Genomic DNA, 19,716 nt, shown 5'->3' with positions numbered 1-19,716 from the left:
CTAAAATTACACGAGCTATACGTTCGATATATTCGTGGCCTAAATCGTTACTGTCGCGTTTCGTCGCTCGTCCGATATTTATGCAAATTCGGCGGAAACTTCAGCGCCGTTTCGAACGAGCTCCAGCGAGAACAAACGTACAGTGGGCAATTAAACTCCGTTGCTAACAACTCACAACTCGCAGTCTTGTTATTCAACGAAGGCTCTCGGACGCGATGTCTGGGGTAGATAGGCGAACGTATGCACGCCACAAATTAAATGTTTGGCATAAACCAACGAGGGGTTGATACTTGCAATTAGTACATACTCGGAGAATTTTCTCTCTTATCCTTTTTCCTTTCCTTCTTAATCTCCGTTTATCACACGCACAAAATTTCTATTGTTCCCTTCCTTCCTATTTCTCATACTTGATACAAATCGTAAACTCGAGCTTGCATGTACAGTAATGTTTTCTATTCATTGAATTTTAATTATTAAATGTTAATACATAATTTGTATTTTAAATTCTAAGTTGGCATTAGCACTATTACTTCACACTTCATTATTTAACATCAGACATTTATGTGTAAAAGCATCTAATATATTTTAAAAAAGTACGTTTTGAAAGTATCTAAGATTTAAAAAAATAAGAATATAGATACTCGAATGTCAATATATAAGTCGAAGATTTGAACAGAGAATTGAGTTTTAGATTTAATCTTAAACATGGAAGAAGCATGATTGATATACACATGCTTGTATCACTTTATCGATTAAAAAAATTTGTATTATTCATACATAATAGTTTTCTCCTAAATATAGTCAGCAACTATATTAACAAGCAACCGGACATTTTGACAGAGCGTACAAACGGCAAAGTCTCAGTTCATCATTGCGACAGCCAAAGTACCGTCGAATCACAGTGACATATCTTGTACTCGTCGCAAAAAGTCTCGTCTTTTTTTTTTAGCCGTAATCTCGCGCGCGAACCGCAGCGAGGAGAGCTCGAAGAAGAAAGTGGGGGAGATTATAAGCGTTAAAATTGCAAAATCGCGCCGGCATTGTGAGATGATCGCGCGGTCTGAACTGTCCCGAAGGTTTTTGACATTTACGACGGCGGGTGATTTACGATTTATTTATGCGCCGCGCGGACTCCTCTTTGTAATAATAATACCAGGGAGAGAGAAGGAAGGAGCGAAGAAGAGGAGCCCCGGCGCAGAAGAGGTAGCTGCCCCTCTTACTCGAACAAACGACAGCCATTTTAAGAGACACTTAACTCTCTTTAGTGCTCCTGGGAACAACGGCAATCTCCATATAAAATTCGATTCTCGGCGTTGAGTGCCCGTAGACAGATGATGACTCGTCTCGCGCTGAATGCGCGGGCGTGTCTCCCTTCACGGATGCATAAAAGTTGCATTAAGTTACGCCGTAACTACGTGTTTAAAGTCGCTTGTTTCTCGCGGCACCGAAACTGTTATTTGCGAATTTTTAAATCTCTTCTTTTTACACGCACTCGTTACACCCTCTCCCCTCCCTCCCTCCCACCTCCGTCCCTCCCCGACTTTTCGTTTTAACGTCAATAACATATATGCTTGTTTCATGCATTTCAAATGTATAAGGGAACACAAAACGGTGCGGTTAAGAAAAAAGTGTGTTTCCTTATATATTGGTATTATTTTTAAATATATTTATTATATATTATAATAATATATTAATATCATAATAAATATAATTATTTTTATCTCTCTTTCTGCCTCTCTCCCTTTAGTACTAACTCAATTAGTCGAAAAATTTATCATGCCTTATTATTTTATTTGCCTTTGTAACAGTTCTACTGAATAATCATATCCGTTTGTTTCACATATATTTTCCATATATTCTTACACACTTGCTTGTATTGTACATTTAACACGTACACACATTCTACACATTCACATCGACACAAATGCGCATATATTACATTTTGCTTTTTATTTTTTCTTTTTATCCATATTATAATTATTTCTTCATATTCTTGTTTCTGGATTTTACAGCCACGTTATGTAACTTTCCTTGCGCAATGTTCATAAGTTATTATAATAGTATGTATGCATTTGTTTTCAGCGCTTGAGGGGAGATTATTCCAGAACGCTCAATAAATAATGATTTTTCTCTCTTTCTCTCTCTCATACCACCGATATGATGATATATTAATAATCATCGATTTTGATATATGACATGTTTGAGAGACTCTAAATAATTCTAAAAATTACTAATTATATATATAATTAATAATTATATAAATATATAATTTTCAATAAACATTTAATTCACGGACATTATAGAACGCAAATTACACGAAAGTCAGAGTTTACAAAAATTTTCATTTTTCAAAAATATGATACAACTGCGAGAAGATAACTTCAAAAGTTTTCGACTTAATTGCACAAATACGTGACATCTTAATGAAACCGTAATTTTCTTGTACGATTTAAATTCTCATTTATCTGGCAAATCGTATTTGCTTATTTTTACGGGATCTCCAGATGATTGATTTATAAATCAATATCGCACAGTTGATAAATGATTCGCCGTTTGCTTAAGGAAGGGAAAGCGGCCGAGTGTCGAGATACGCGAGGAGACTGTTGTCCGTGTCTCGAAATAAGAGCGCAGCGGCTCGAGGGCACAATTAATCACGCCGAAAAAGAGCGCGGCCTTCCGGGGTTTTATTAACCAATTACTCGGGATGTAGTATATTCGATGCTTCGAATAAATAGCTGGCAAACAGCGTCCGGAATTCATTAGCGGTGGCCGCTCGGCGGCCACCAACGCCAGCCTTCATTATTCACACTTCATATTTGCGCGTCTATCAATTGGAGTGTCCAATTTGGAACGACGCGGAACAAGATTATTTCGCCACGCTGTGCGAATTTACGAGCGGCTGATATCCCGACGTTCGTCTCACCATTTACATGTTTTAACGAAAAAAAAAAAAAATATATATATATATATATAATTGTGTGTGTGTGTGTGTGTGTGTGTGTGTGTGTGTGTGTGTGTGTGTGTATTTGTGTGTGTCAAGAGATGGGAACGAAAAAAATCTGTTTCCTGTGCCGCTGTAATCATATTTTCACTAAAGATTGAGAAACCGACCAAACCGATTTCGCTCGAAAACACTGATGAAGACGCAACATATGCGCGCTTCTTTCCGTTCTCTTTATTCGAGCCTGCCCCCTATACGGCCCCTTTTGTGAAATCATTGCCATTCTGTGCCAAATCTAAATTTCGCGAAACCGCGACGGTCGGCCTCGGAAACCTCCGACGTGCTCTTGCGTGTAAAAGCCACCATTATTACTAACTTCTGAATGGTGTCTCGTGATACAAGGCTTCTCCCGACCGCCGCGGCCGGTTTTCGAGCCCCGGCCGCAGCTTTTCTCCCGTGTGTCTCTGTAGCGCGCCGGACGAAGCATACGACATTCGCATTGTTCGCGTTGATTACACCACAGTTGGTCGCGCCTAATTTGTATCTGTATCGCTAGACATTATTAATCCTCTTCGCTTATTTTATTCACGCGCCGCGCCCGTTTCCCGGGGGAAACACGTTTTTCACCCCCACCCCCCCTCCCGCCCCTCCTCTGACTGCGATTTGCAAAAATGACCACGCAATTTGTAACTCCGGATTTTATTTACGGCGCGCGGAGAGCGAACTTAAAAACGGAAGGAAGAACGGGGCCCGAGGTAGAGGCGAAAAGGCCGATAATGAAGGATACTTACTGGCGTTACACAGAGTAGCGCGGCAAATATTATTATGATCATTATGGAGGCAGCACGCAGCATCGAATATGTTATTCGAGAAACCTTCCAGATAAACGAGGCACTTCCTTTCTCACCGTTCTCACTTATCTTCGTTAAGCGTGTCAGCTTGACAGGCTAGTATCGAACGTATAGCAAGCCCGTGCCGCAGGTACATAAATGAGAGCACATATATATACGGAAGCACGCGGGTATCGATGCCCGCGTAAATCGTCGAGCGTATTCCGTGCAAATAAAATCCTCAATAAGAAATTTCTCCCGGTTTAGATAGGGAGAACGGGATACACATTATTACATTCCTATAATTCTATAACAGCTGTCAAACCCGCTCGGGATCATTAGAGATTTCTCCCGGCGATACATCATGTAACTGTTACGTGCGCATGTTAAAAATCATTTACGTCTTTATGAGAGATAAGGAATGGATAGGAGGGATTGGAATAATCTTCCAAAGTTCGCATCTTATCTTGAGAGATCTCGGATTTCCACCTTCTTTGGTCTTCCACCCTCTGCTGCGCCTTCCTATCGTACCGGACGAATGACGATCTTTCGTTCGACACGTAGCAAGACGTCAAGGGTGCAATGGAACGGGGCGAACGAATATTACGTGTGGTAGCCGTGGCCGTATATCCACGGTCGCGGGCTGTATCGTAAAGCGTTAGCGTGGTTAGCGCGCGGCGAGCCTTGGTAACTTGCGCCGCGAGCGGCGAGCTTAGCGTGTGGCGTGCATACCATCGCGCGCGCAGTTCCAGCGCGATGCGATGTGTGATGTGGCACGGTGCGTTGTGTGGCGCGGCCACATCGTGGTGTGTCGTGTGTGCCTCTCGTCTCTGCGATCCTCTCTCTCTCTCTCTCTCTCTCTCTCTCGCTCGCTTCCCTTCGCGCCTCTCTTACCTGCACTCGTTGGCGCTGGGTGGTGGAGGCACCGGCGGCGGCACCCTTTGATCTGCCTGGCCACGCCCCCTTTTTTCATTTTTTCACTCCTTAAAAGGCAGATGGACAAAGTGTATTGTAAAGTGGGCAGCGCGCACGGGAAGACAGCACAGGCGGAAAGGAGAGAGTGGACACGGGTGGAAGCGAGAGAGGGCGCGAGAAGACGCGGACGAAGTAAGGAATAGGACGGGAGGGAGCGAGAGGAGACGAGCTCTACGCTGTAGGTGAAGCTGCTGGCTCCGTGTCCAGTTACAATTATTAAGGACTCTCCGCGGCGCGCAGGAAGGAAGAGGACGGACGACGAAGAAGGAGGCAAGAATCGGGCGAATGCTTCGCTAATTATTCGATCCCCGCGTCTCGAGGCTAATGGGCCGGGAGGCGGAGAGGGTGAGAGGAAGGGTATGTGAGAAGGAGAGAGAGGGAGATAGGGAGAAAGAGAGAGAAAGAGGAAGAGAGAGCGAGAGAAAGAGAGAGAAAGTTAGAGCGGGAGAGTGAGAGAGTGGCCAGCAATATCCAATTGATCATCCGACAAACCTTCCTGATGAACGAGGAACTTCCTATCCCACCATCGTCGCTCGTCTCGAACATAAACTCGCTACCCCGTGATAGAAGGCGCTTCGCCAGACGGGTTGATTCCCGCAATTTCGATTCTGTCTGTATCTCAAAATTCTTCCTCTTGACCATCTGTCGATTTATATCTTGCGGACGATATAAATAAATTGCGCCACGTTAGCGATTCAAGATGTATCGGGGAAATAAATTATTGCGCCACGTTAGCGATTCAGGCTGTATCGAAGCTTCGCGATATCAGTACTAATTAATGACCTTCGCTTATTAATTAGTAAATGAGAAACATCTATAAGAGCGGCGTAAATGTTGTAAAAGAGGCGACGTAGGAAAGACATATTCCGACAAAGGCGCGTCCGCGCGTGGTTTGCCGGTGGAAAACGAACGAGCGAAGAATCGGCACCGCGCTGGGTAGCATTCGCTACATCGATTGAGTCGCGTACGAATTATTGATGGTCGAGAACGCGCAGACATGGCAATTTCATCGGGAATATCAGCCAATGGCGGGTGGTTCTCGTCTCCGTGCACCATAATTAGTTTTCAACTACGAAGCTAACGACGAGCGCAACGTAACTCGGTGGAAGATGCGCGATTAAAGGTCGACGGAGGAAAGTTCGAAACTACTCGATCGAGGGAGGACGAGAGGGAGACGGAAACAAAGGGAGAGAGGGAGAAGAATTGGGGGAGGCAGGGAGGGAGGGAGAGAGAGAGAGAGGGAGGGGGAGGACACGTGGAGAGAGAGGCGGCCTTCTTAATAATATGAAATTTGCCCGGGGATGTTAAAAAAGTTGGCGCAGGAAATAAAGTGGTTTCCCCGCGCACGGGGGCCATTATTCCGCCATGTTATTCAACGTTTTACTACGTAATAAGATAAGAGACATCAGCGGCCAACGTGCAATAAGCTAAGTATGTGATTCAGATGCTTACGCAGTAGCTAGCTGCTTCCGCATCCTCTCGATTACGTTTTGATTCGTGCGCGTTTTCGCATTTCGGCGTGCGAACGTTTCGTGGCGGGCAAAACCGTACCTAAGTCGGGTACGATGGATCATGTTCTCATCATATGTTCATGTCACTGAATGACAACTCCCCTTTCTGAATAATACTCTTTCTTAGGTTTGTTTCTTTTCTGTATAAAAATAATACTTGATGCCAACATAATGAGTATCAAACAGACACATTTAGTGTGAGAATTATACAGTTGGCTATATTAAGAGCTTTATTAGAGTTTGAAAAACTCTAATAAACCCTAATACATCTATCACCCAACACATTAAGTATTATATTGAGTTATTCGATATTGCCTATGTAAAAAAAAAAATGGAATAGAAGAGATGTATGTAAAGATTATGCAGCATATAGTTTCGCAACTTTTTATTACGATTTTCACGATTCGCTTTCGTTAGTACTATCGCAGTCGATTGACATAGACAATAGCTGAAGGATCATTACTTTCCTTCGATTGCTATTTCGGGGCACGCTATACATATATATCGAGATCCATGTCATAACTCGCGAGTTTCGCGAAGTTGAACGGTCCGTGCCGTGTAATCCATTCTGCTACGTGATTTCGTATGCAATCCTGCACTTGTCTTGTCGATTGCATTAACTACTTGGGGTTCCGTGCAACGAATACGGGTTTCATGTAACGGTTCAAGCGTAATCTATTCGCAGAATGGTAAGCCCATTGCAGCCGTGTAGAATTTCAACTTTTAATATGTCACACATTGACCCGTTTTACCGTTACGATTTTCGAAATTTTTTTATCAGAGAAATTCCAATTCCTTTTCAGAATCTTAATTTAAATTCGTACTCGATTTCTAAAGCCTTAAACATTAGATCTGTCAAAAGGAAATTGATAAATATATCTAAATAATTAAAGATATTATAAATGTCCTTTAGATCAATTTTTACGTGAATTCTTCTCGATTGGATCAGCTGTCGATATGTCTTGTTCGGCTTGATATCTTTAACTTTTTTCATCTTCTATTTAGCAGGATTCTAACGCAACGACACCGGTCTTCCGTGATACCAGTCTTTTCAATACAGAAGTCGCCATCGCATTCATTAGAATCGCGGCTCGTAATTACATCGCCGGCTATTACGTATAGTAGACAGGAAAATTCAATCACGTTATCGACGTCGACGTGTAACAGCCGCCGGGCAAACCGCCGACTCATTCCGCAATCTCCGTCACGTAAGTGGGATCGGAACAAGACGGCAATTAGGTAGATCAAAGAGCCATATTGATTCGGGAAAATCTAGGCCTCGTGCCCAGATCTGCATGCGCGCCGGCATTAAGTGAGACACGCCATCATGAGACGCGCGACACGAGTCGAGACCTACACGTACATACATGCGTGGTGTCACGAGCTGAATGAATCGGTCGTTTTGAAAACAAAGTTCAAGAATCTAACAACGAGCCACTATACGAGATTCGGAGACGGCGCTGCAAGTGTCGCCGGAGTTTGGGGGAGCGGAGGAAGGATATGCCTAATAAATTTCTCGGAATCTCACGATAATCGTGATTAGCGATTTATCCGTGGCTTGTATCCGCGCGGTAAATAGAAGGCCGTGCGTATGATCTAACGAACTGTTCTCGGTCATTATGCACTTAGCAGTCGATAATTGTGCTACCATGTGATCAGCGTCTATTATCCGCGGCAACGTAATATTATCGATTACTATATAGCATCGGCTAGGCGCGCATTACCTCGTATCGATGCATCTCCACAATAAATTCCACTTTGTTTTGCAACTACTTAATCGCAAGGGAAATACATCGTGGCTTAACACGAACGCGCGCGCGCTCTCTCTCCCTCGAGATCGCGCAAATACAAGATCCACGTCCTCGATCATTCTGGTCCTCAGCCTCGCACGAGATGCGATTATTAAATTTTATTCCGCGTACGTTACGTGACGTGCATATGGTGGTGACGCGAGATGAACGACTCGCCCGTCGACGGCTGCTCGAAACGGCGGCCGGGGGATCGGTCGTCGACGGCTGCACCCCGAAGAGATGACGTAACGTAGCGGAAAAAAATATGCGTCCCTCGGAGGGGTCGCCCGCTCGGTGGAAGAGCCAGAAGAAGCAACGAGGAGGGCCGCGCCTTCGATCTTGACTCGCCGTCATATCCAATGGCTGAAAGATGTGGTTATTAAAATTGCAGAGGAGGAACGCGGGCCGACCGGACTTCCTCGAGGTGGTAACGAGTGTGTGCGCGAGCTCGAGTGGAACTTCTCTCTCTCTTCGTTCACGTTCGCATCGCCGTCGTTCGTAAAATTCACCTCGTTGAGGCAAACTGTTGGTTTGTTGACACAGAAAAATTTGCATCGCACTGCATCGGGTTGTACACGACGACCGTCGGTCGTCATGTCGCGTCGCGTCGCGTCCCATCGCCGCGCGCGCATCATGGTTACACGCATGCAGCCTCCTTCGATTTTGCACCGTGTCATTAGCCCGGACACAAAATGGTGCGCTAAAGTGTACAAAAGTCGTGAGAGAGACGCTCCGGCTCCCCTGGGGGCGCGCGGTCATTTCCACCTTCTTTTTCTGCAAGTCGCCGCCAACGCCCCGTCACGAAACGCGGTCTCTCCTCTCCCTCCCTCTCACTCTCTCTTTCTCTCTCTCTCTCTTTCTCTCTCTCTCTCTCTCTCTCTCTCTCTCTCGCACCGGCCGTTTACGTGTTTATACAAACTAAGAGAACGAGCACGAATTGCTCGCAGCGTGCATACATGTATATACCTCTGGCGACATAAAAAATATTGTACGGGCTTTAAGACGGGTTAACTGCCACCTTTGAAGCGAGACGACGTGCAGGAACAAGAGAGGTGATCGTAGTTGGAGAAAACGACTTTTTAATTTTAATCGTGTATTTTTTTTTAATTTAATTATTCACGTCGAGAAAGAGAGAGAGAGAGAGAGAGAGAGAGAGAGAGAGAGAGACAAAGATGCGTAAATGAATCGAATGAAAGATTTAGCAACGAGTGCCGAAAACATATTTGTCGAAAATATGATGCAACATCTATTTTTATTCCTTCTGATAACCACCGTAATAATAAACTATCAAATTAAGATATAAATCATCGTATTCATCATAAATTAATTTGTTCTGGGATTAAATAAATTCGATAATTACTTAACAAGTTTTCATAAATGTGAGAGAGTGAGAGATTCGTTTAATTTTTTTTCCTTCCGATAACCGTCGTAATAATGAACCATCAGAGATATAAATCATCGTAATCATCACAGATTATAAATCGTTTTTACGTTAAATAAATTCGGTAATTACTTAACAAGCATTCGTAAGTGTGAGAGAGTGAGAGATTCGTTTAATTAGGGCACAAAAGTAGGAAATAACAGATGATACGGGGGAAACAGAAACGGATGCGTTTAATCGTAGGAAATGTTATTAGCGTGGCACAAAGTGATGCTCGCATCGTCGCAGAAGTCATGAGAAATCTCATGCACCGTGCACTCGCTCATTTTTCAATGCAAACATACGAATTATGAACAAGAAAATTGCCCGAGCGCAAGTTCTACCTACTGTAACGATTTAAGCGGAACAAATGTATTTTTCGAGTCGCTAGCTTGTTATAAATTTATTAATCTCTCTCTCTTTCTCTCTAATATTTAAAATATATGAGACTCTTTCTGATAAAAGCTGTAATATTGACGCGCGCTTTAAATTGGCTTTGAATTGGCAAATTCTGTAAAATCAGTCGCAAGTTTATATCACATTGGAGCTCTCTTACTGGCATTTGTTTACGTCGCGTGCAAAATACAATAACTTTATATTTACGAATATTTATGCCGTTTATGTCACATTTATGCTATAATTGCGCGAAATGTCATTCAGTAAGAACAGAGTCGTCGCATAAATGTCATGCACGCAGTAATTTCCAGCACAAAGACCATATGCGTGCACCGTGTCGTCCGTGGATAAGTCCGCTGGCCCATAGATCTATAATAGTAGAAGTGTATCCATCCCCCCAGGCTCTACAGTTGCTTATTATACACAGGTTATTAACCTTGCGTCTTTGTGCGTTATAGGTGCACCTCGAATTTGCAGAAAGTCAGTAGGCCGTACGCTATGTACGATACGTTCTATAGGAAGAATTTTACATTGTGCAATTTGTTAATACCTTCGCAATTGTGAACACAACTATTAATACGATCTATGCATGCACCGCTGGTGCATAGAATCGTGTAAAAAATTTCTGTCGCCAATCGATGATACGTTAACCCATGAATACGCGAATACATTTTATACTTGGCTATAGATTACAGTTTCCTTTTAATCGTTCCTTCTCTTGTTATAAAGATTTGTTATCGTCGAGTATTTATCATTAAAACTATCTTAACATCCGCTCTAAGATGAGGATCCTTTTGGGAAAGTTTCAGAAATGATATTGCCGATTTATATCTTTCATCCCCCCCCCTCCCCCCCGGAATCTTTCAATTTGAAGAATTTCTCATAAGGCTATTTGTGTATATCGGTTTCCAAACAGGCATCTTTCAATTTTGCACCATTTCTGCGGTTCGAAGGCGATAGATTCCCCAGAGACGCATCCCGTCCAGTCGGCGGCTCCGGCAAGCGATGCCGGCTGACAGGGCTAGAGCCGAGGGAGTTAAAAATCAACGTTCCTTATATTGCACGATGCACTCGGCCCAGTCCCGAGATTGCATCCGCGACCGTGACGGTTGTCCGAACGCAGCTAACGTCTGATTGACGGAGCGCACAAAGATACGTGACTTATATACGCTGCCGTTAATGATACCAGAGCGATTACCCTGGCGCACACGCGAAAACCTCGTAAGCTCGTAAACGCGCGTACGTGCCCTCGTCCCGCGACAGCGGCGGGTGATAAGACTCGTGCTCTGCACAATTCGAGAATATACCTACGCGCTCCTGAAAATTATACTTTAACGAGGGAGTCGTTGCGCGCGCGATTACGCGTGTGTACAAGCAAAATCGATTTTTGCGCGAATCGAATTAACCGCCGCGCGCAGCAGCAACCGCGTGAGCGACGTGCGCGCTGCCTTTCTGAGAAGCCGTCGTCGTTTCAGTCCACTTGGGCGCAATTTGCGATCTATACAAAAGTGTTTCAGAAGAAATTCAATTTCAGGGAATATACTACGTCGCAGGAGAGCTACCCCGCCGAGGACAAAAGGATCCGAAGAGGATAACGTCGCAATACCGTCCTCGCGTCATCCACCTTTACGTCGCACGCGAACACACAATGTATACGATGAAAAACGCCGTCTAAATACGCCTTCCGGTCTTTCTGAGAGAGAAATACAGAATTGATATTTCTGAAAACAAATTCACAAATAATTCATGCATCTCGGTGAATGGATATAAAGGATTCTTGTGATCGTAGAACCGACGTTTGTATAGACTCGGAGGTGCCGATATACCATGTTTTCTGCAAGAGTGAACAACTCGTGGAGTGTGGTTCTCTCTCTCTCTCTCTCTCTCTCTCTGTGTACCCAACGGCGCGGCGCATCGTCGATTCCCGAAGGGAGGGTGAAGAAAACGCGCGCGCGAGAGAGAGCGCGTTTCTGGCGGTGCGGCGCGGCGCGACGCCGCGGTGCAATCTGTTACGAAACCGGAAATTAAGCAGCATCGAGAATAATAACACCGCGTAGCTGTCGGCTGAAACACAACGGGGTTGGGATGCGGCGGCGGGGGTGCGCGACGGTGCGCGATCCGCGCCGCGCCGCGCAGATGCAGACTGCTAATGCAGTCTATCATTTCTCGTAATTCGTTTCCGGCTACACGGGCGCGAGTCTCTCTCCTCGCGTCGGTAAATACCTCGTGGCCCGGCTGCCCGGTTCCGCGTCAACGGTTCCTTCGTTTTTCGCGACAAAAGGCCGACACCTCTTTCCTGGGGTGTCGCGTGATGAACAATTTTCATCGCGAGAGTCATAATTTTATCAACACGTGACACGCGCGCGGCGCTTTTTTAACAGCGCCTCGGAAGGACATCCGCTCGCTCGAACGTGGCTGTAAGTTTTTTCAGGCGTGAAGTTACATAATCGTCTTTCGAGCGATTACACTTTCCTAGGAAGAACGGAGTTTTTCAATCGAACACTCGGTTAATTGTAAAACACAGCATATTGGATTTTCCCTACGGCTCTTCCGTGGAAATTATTCATCGTAAATAAGAACGATATATACCGTGATGATGTAACGTTGTGCTGCAGGTGATGTAACGTTGTACTGGCGATGATAAATATTAATATTTTTTCATATCTCTTTTATAAATTGCAAATTTTTTAATTCCTTTCATAAAATAATATATATTCTAAAATGTATCGTCTTTCTTTGCGAAGAATTTTCGAATTAAACTCTTCCAATCGTAAAAATTAATACATTCCAAATACACATATTATTTTTCGCGTTTCCGAATTCAACCCTTTAAGAGTCGCAATAATACATTCAAAAATACATTATCTTTCTTTACGACTTAAAGTGTTTTCAAGGAAAACTTTCTTGGTACCTGTTTGTACCATTACCTACGGATATCTCATAATTTACAAAGCAGTAAAACGCATATGAAAGAGGGCTAACATTACAGAGATGTTATGGCGGGCGCACATAGGACGCGGCGAGAAAAGGGGACGCGAGACGACGTTAAAGTAGCAAAGAAGTGACGCGCGGTCACTTTTTTATTAAAATTGTGGGAAGAGTAGCTGGAAACTGACAGCTTAGCCATATCAACGCTCGTCATGGGATTACATAATGAGCTTCGATTTCTTGAATATTTGATACATTTACGGCGACGGCCATCTTGTACGCTGCGCCGCGGAGCGTTAAACAACAAGAGTTGTTAGCCTGCTTATTCTATAGCCTCGACCGATAGTCCTTTGTCTGAGGGCGCACGTTTTCTGAGAAATGCGTTACTTGAACTTTCCGTACGACACAATGTTGTTGCTAAACGACGGCAGAAACAGAAATGAAACTTTATTCCGTTCTATTTATAGTATAGGGCGTTCCACGATTATTCGCGATGCACTTGATGTATAATATTTCGAAAATCGAACGTTCTTTTAGTTACGTGCTTTTAGAATTTAATAAAATTTGTCGAAATAATGGCGCGAATGTTGTGTATCTGAAACTTTAAAATACAATCAACGATTTGAATTTTTTTTCGCGACAAAGAGACCGATTCCCCTTCTCCTTCCTCCTGTTTTTCTGACGAACGTGCTAAAATCGATAAATTCTAAAAAATTCGCTATCGAGGTATCGCCACTCATTTCAAGAATATTTTATGATACAGAATGAAAGAAACAATGTACCGCAACTCTTATGATTATACCCTTTACACCCTACGTTCGGTAGTAGATAATACGAGGGAAGAGACAAGAAATTGCCTCGTTGAAACTAAACTTCGCCGTTCTGCTTCCAAAGGCTTCGGCGATATATACGGCGGCGGGAGAACACCCGCTTTTCGAACAAGATGGACATGTCGCGAGGAAAACACCGAGGACAAAATCAATACGCTGTTCACGCTATCGCGGCTTAAAAATTTGCCACGAACGAATAAAAAAATCCTAAACCACCTGATCTGAAAAAATACGGAAATATCTCATGTACAATACAATATCGCAGCTCTAATCGCAGAATTCGCAGATTTCTCGACAAAAATTGAAGAAAAATTTAATCACAGCTAAAACTGAATCGCGGCCAACGTTTTTTCTTTCAATTAAAAATTTTAACTCGAAAAACGACGACTGAAATTTAGGCGTCGCCGGCGCGATTGCATTGAAATTAGAACACGCTTCGCACGTTCCATTAACATGTCCTTAGCACGTTACGCCATGTGTGTGGTGACTTTCTCCTTCGATATCTCAATTCCAACGTAGCGTAATTGCGCGTGTCGTTATCGCCGTGCATTAGATTTCGTATTTATGGCCGCTCAAAGCTACTCCGGTCTCTCTCGGTGAGATTAAGACCGCCCGCCATCCGTCCGCGAAACGCGACGTTTCGCGTTAAATCATCGAGATCGAGAACTCTCTTTCACCGAAACGAGTACCTATATACCGCCGGAGCGCGGATCTGCGATCGTCGAGATTTATGTTCGCGCCACATTTTTCTCTCTTTGTTCTATAAATAATCAGAAAACCTCGCCCCGATAGCGCGCCGTAATTCAACTTTACGCGCGCGGCTGTCCACTTTGGCATATCCAGTATGACGCGATATATTTCCCGGCTAAATTTACATCCGTTTTTTAATGTTAATAAACAGGTAATTCGATATGTCATAAATTTTTCTTGAGACACATATATACCGCTATATATGGCGGTAATCTTAAATTTTTCTATATTTTCAGGCTTGCCATTTGCATTTCGTAAATTACTCGCGTCGCTCACAATTCATCCCTTTCTTCACGCCACATTTCTTTCTTCCTTTCATCGCATTTTTCTCCAACAGTTTAATTATATTTTTTAATTTCAAATTTTTCCAAATGTAATAAACGTTTAGACATTATTTAATAAGAAAATTTCTATGTAGAAAAGAGTCCGCTGCTTCTCGAAGCTATGCAAATATTGAATTCTAGCATCAAAATCTATATAATATACATTCCTGGTATCAATGAATAAATGCTTCGTCGAAGAGTATACGTGATCAAAGTTACTTTATCATAACGACAGGATTCCCACGAAATTGAACGGTTAGACAGGATTGACCTGGTCTCGTGACGGTACCCAGTAAAATCCGAAGTGCAAATAGAATTGCCGCGTGGTCGGAGTCGCTCGCTCGCGAGAAAATTGCAACTCTCGAGGCAAATCGAAGGAGTTGGGCCACTGATGATCGCCATTAAGATTCATCTGCATCGTTGGTATTCGTTTCTGACATGAACAAGCGGCATTATATCTGGATATTACTTCCTGTCTTCGTTGTTTTACGAATTATCCTGGAAACTATTTGGCGAAATGATATAGAATTACGAAATAAGAATGTCGGTTATACAAAAAGAAGCTAACCGACGTATATAAAATTTCTGATCCGCAATTTGTGCTTTTACTTAAAATTTCTGAAGGATTCCATATCTTTGTTAAAAGATATGGAAATACAGTTATTTTTCACAAAGTGTATATTATTATAATCCCGGAGGGAAAGGAGTATTCGTATCTTATATTTCTATTGTGTACATATATATATATATATATATATATATATATATATATACATAAAATGATCATATCAACTGATATTCCCTGATAGCAACAATTCTGCGACGCTCAATCGATATATCGTAGAATTTTCAACGATAAGAAGAGGGAGGGTGCGGAAAAATGACGATGATGGAATAGAGGAAGACCGACGAGGTTGGGAAAGGAACGTCGCGTAATCGACAGTGCGACGTGAGCGATACGCGAGTCCCCCTACTCCCCTATTAGATTTTTTCGCCGGATTAATTGCTGTCGAGAGACGCGGCTTTTTCGTCATTAAAATGATATTATACCCGCTCCTGGAAACGCGGTGGACAATTTACATGCGGGGTGGCGGACGCCGGTAATGAAGAGGCAGAGGGAGGGCAGGGTGGTGGGAACATTACGGTATTTCGTTGATTGCTTCGAATCGCGTCCCGCGTGTCGTCTCATCCGCGCGGCAATTCCGCGGCGCGGCGGGCACGTATACAGTCGCGCCGAATCGAGACTGTTTGATCGTTTTAATTACACCCGCGGTGTCCCGCGGCACGGGGAAGCCGCGCGCAAATTAGATATTCCGCCGCGATTCTCTCGCGAAACTTTCTTTTCGCGGTTGTGAATGCTGCGCCTCTGGGGCGCCGGCGAGAAAATCGCCAATCGACACTTTTTTTTTACCGATTTCTTCTCACTCGATTAATCGAGCTCTTCAAAATGATTTTCAGATCCCCGGGCAACGACCGAGCCACAGGACTCATGCGAAGTAATTAATTCTGCGTATATTCTATTATCCATATTAATTTCCCGTATCTCTGCATTTTCTATTACCCGCCATTAAGTCCCGACAGCGCGAACTTCGATTAACCATATTCCAACCAGGGTCGAAGGTACATACGTATAATATACGCACGATGAAAGGCGCGGCCGTGCAGTTCTCCCCCACGGAGAAACGTACGAACTTTGCGTGGAAGTAAGTAAATATGAGAGTACACTCTCGACATTACAATGTTATAATTAATCGGGAACAAAGTAGGAATAAACGCGCTGAGAAAAACGCAGCTGTTGCGCAGCTGTTTCGCTTCCTCTGCGATTTCGCACCGGCGGCGCGACGCGCCGCGGCATGGCGTGGCCGCGTCTGCGGGCGGACAGAAAATTTGCGTCACCGTCGCAAAACTCGATACTCGCGGACACGTATCGCATTCGGGAAATATCGCAATTTACGAACATCGATCGTTTTCCTCGTCGGCTAAACTTATTGCGCAGGGGGGCTCTTCGCTCCGCAGTCCCATCCTTTCAAGCGCGGCCTATACATATATGTGTGGCATCATTATACATATAAAGGGAATATCAAGCGCCGATGAGCTAAAAATATTGGAACGAGACATACCATGCTGCTACTTAATATGCCATATGTCGCATCCGTCACTATACGTAAACGATTTTATAATTTATTTAGAAATGTCGATAGAATGCTCCGATCAATTGCTCTGTTGTGCCACTAGGAACAGGCGCGAGTGTAGCGTTGATCGCGCATATTAACCACCGTACGACGTTCGCGATTGATATATGTAAAACAATATAAAGATACGTGAGTTTACATGATAAGACCATTATTAACGTAAGTTACCCGTCGTAATGCCATATAATAATTATCGCTTCGATTTTCCTTTCGTTCAACAAGACGTTTTAATCTTCTCTGCTCATTTTTTTTTTGACTCATACATAAACATGGAAAATAATGCACACGAGTTAACCTGTCTCGTTCTCCCCCTCCGATTTTTCCGGCTTAAGATCATACGTTCCCTTCGCCGTGTAATTCAAGATATAGCGACAGAACGACGAACTATATTTTCCAGGGCCGTGTCGACGATGGATATCGTGCGAGTAATAATTGGAAGATGATACACCGTCGCCTTGAGCGAGCAGGGTAATTGCTTGTGTAATTCTTAATTTCACGTTACGCTGGAATTCCGATTGTGGCGTCCCTCATCTCTCCGCGCGGTATCTCGCATCTCGTGTTAAGCCGTGTGACGACGCGGCCGGCGCGGCGCATGGCACCCACCTCGCGCGCCGCAAACAACACGCGCGGAGAACCGCCATCGCGCGCTGCACGATAGACAAACGCTGACACGCTTCGTTAACGCACGCGCGAGCGCCGCTAATTAATTCGTAGATAACTTTTGATTTCACGTCCCCGCGGCCGCGGTAACGCGGGAGAGGGGGTGATTTATGACGACGCGTTCGCCTCGCGATCGTTAATCGAATTTCCACGTGTGCGCGCGATAATTGTGAAAAATCGCTGCCGCCCGGCGAGATCCGCGCGGCTCCGATCGGAATAACTCGATAACTCGGTTAAATAATATCCCGCGAAAATAATTGAATAATTGGCAATCAACGAGCCTCCGAAGGAAAAGAAAGACGCGGGATTCGAAGGTAAAGTCGCCGGCGGCTTTCGATGTAACCGTGAGACAATCATAATTCTCTTTTCACGCAATTAATAATAATATTTAGTATAGCTGATAAATAGATAATATTATAATTTTGTCCGTAAATAATAATATTTAGTAGATAGATAATATAATTTACAATTTTTCTCTCAACTACGATTTAACTTGTAAACGAATGTTAGCGAGATTTATATGTTTATATTAATATCTAATCGACATCTTATCGATTTTTATATGTATATACTGATGAAAAATTATTATCGTATACGTCATTAATGAGGATTGAGCTCTGGGATGAGAACTAAGCATCGATTAAAAGCTTAAGTAGTTATTATCCAACGTAAATGAGTTATATACATATACGTATACAAAAAGCGTACGTGGTACGACTTATTACGAAATGGATTGTTGGATACCCTGTGAAAACCGCGCTGCGTGTGGTAACCATTTAGCAATTTGTAACAGCTCCGGCCGTTTATTGGAAGCTATTAAAACCTCACTGTAGCAATATTAATACATTCGCAGCTAATAGTTGCGTACTTTCTAATAGGAGTTATTAGCTCGTTACGCCAACCGCTCGGACTATTTAACGCGATGTTAGCGGCGATAACACCCCGCTATTGACGGAGCGTCTCTCTTTTCACGATTCGCTATCGTCGCCATTTCTCGCGGTTCGCGAGCTACAGCGGTCACGATGTTATCTCTCCGATTAATTACCTCTCTCTCTCCCTCTCTTTCTTTCGCATCGCCTAAGGTATTATTAGCGCAATTATTATTATCATAATTAGCGATGATCGCGTCGTTTCAACTTGCATGCATAATTTGCAGGGCGCGGATGACGACTTTTCGAGGCCCGAAGGCTAATAATCCTCTAGAGTACCTCAGTGTGCGCTCGGCGAAGTGAAGAGAAGTTGAAGTAACGCGGCGTATCCCTCCCTCCCCCTCTATTTTCTATTCTGCATAATATATATAATTTAATAAGATGACACATCTTTTCTGTCGGAACGAGATTATTTAGCGAGACCTGTTAACGTCGTGGTTCGAAGCTTAAACTCTCATCTCGTATGAATATCGCGAATCAAATTGAAAAAGACTCAAATATATGTACAATCAGTTTTTTCGTACAGATCCACTTCTGAGAATTGATAAAATGGCCGATATAGAAAATGTATCGTCGAGAATGGAAGAAAAGGGCCCGGTCCCGTATAGCGCAGGAGAGGGCAAGACGGCGAGCTTGCGCGGGAGGGGGAGGAGAGAGAGAGAGGCCGGGGGACCACGCTCGGTGAAGGGAGACGGGTAAAGCAGAGGACGGTAGAGAAGTGACTCCCACCAGGCGCGGGTAGGCGCAACATCAAAGGGAACCGACTTCTCGTTCGCGAGGTGAAGAACCGGCCATCTCCGGGCCACACACGAATTGCTTTTATACACTTTACGTTCTGTACCACTGAAGTGTAATACCTTTTCGGCGCGCCGCGCCGCGTGGCGCGGCCGAGACGCACGCGGGGATTACGCAAATTCCGCCTACCAGCAGCCAAACAGGGTGACACGAGGCTTTTGGAATCCTTCGTCTTTCACACCTTTTTTGTCTTTAATCTCTATATTTTTTTTCTTTGGGCGCCTTAATATCCTTCTACATGATGAAATCCTTTGCGTTTATGCCACTTACCGCCGTCAATGCGTCGCACCTTGAAAAGCCACGTCGCTGCATCTCTGAAAATACATGGATCAAATTAGAGAGATGAACGAGAGAGTTTTGAATAAAAGATGAATTAGAGAATTAATTCTAAAAATTTCAAGTTTCGATATTTCTAAAATTTAAACAAAATTTTCACATCTTCTACG

Source organism: Wasmannia auropunctata, unplaced genomic scaffold, assembly GCF_000956235.1.
Source record: "Wasmannia auropunctata unplaced genomic scaffold, wasmannia.A_1.0 LD336022.1, whole genome shotgun sequence".
Lineage (NCBI taxonomy): Eukaryota > Metazoa > Arthropoda > Insecta > Hymenoptera > Formicidae > Wasmannia > Wasmannia auropunctata.
This window is presented reverse-complemented; position numbering follows the sequence as displayed.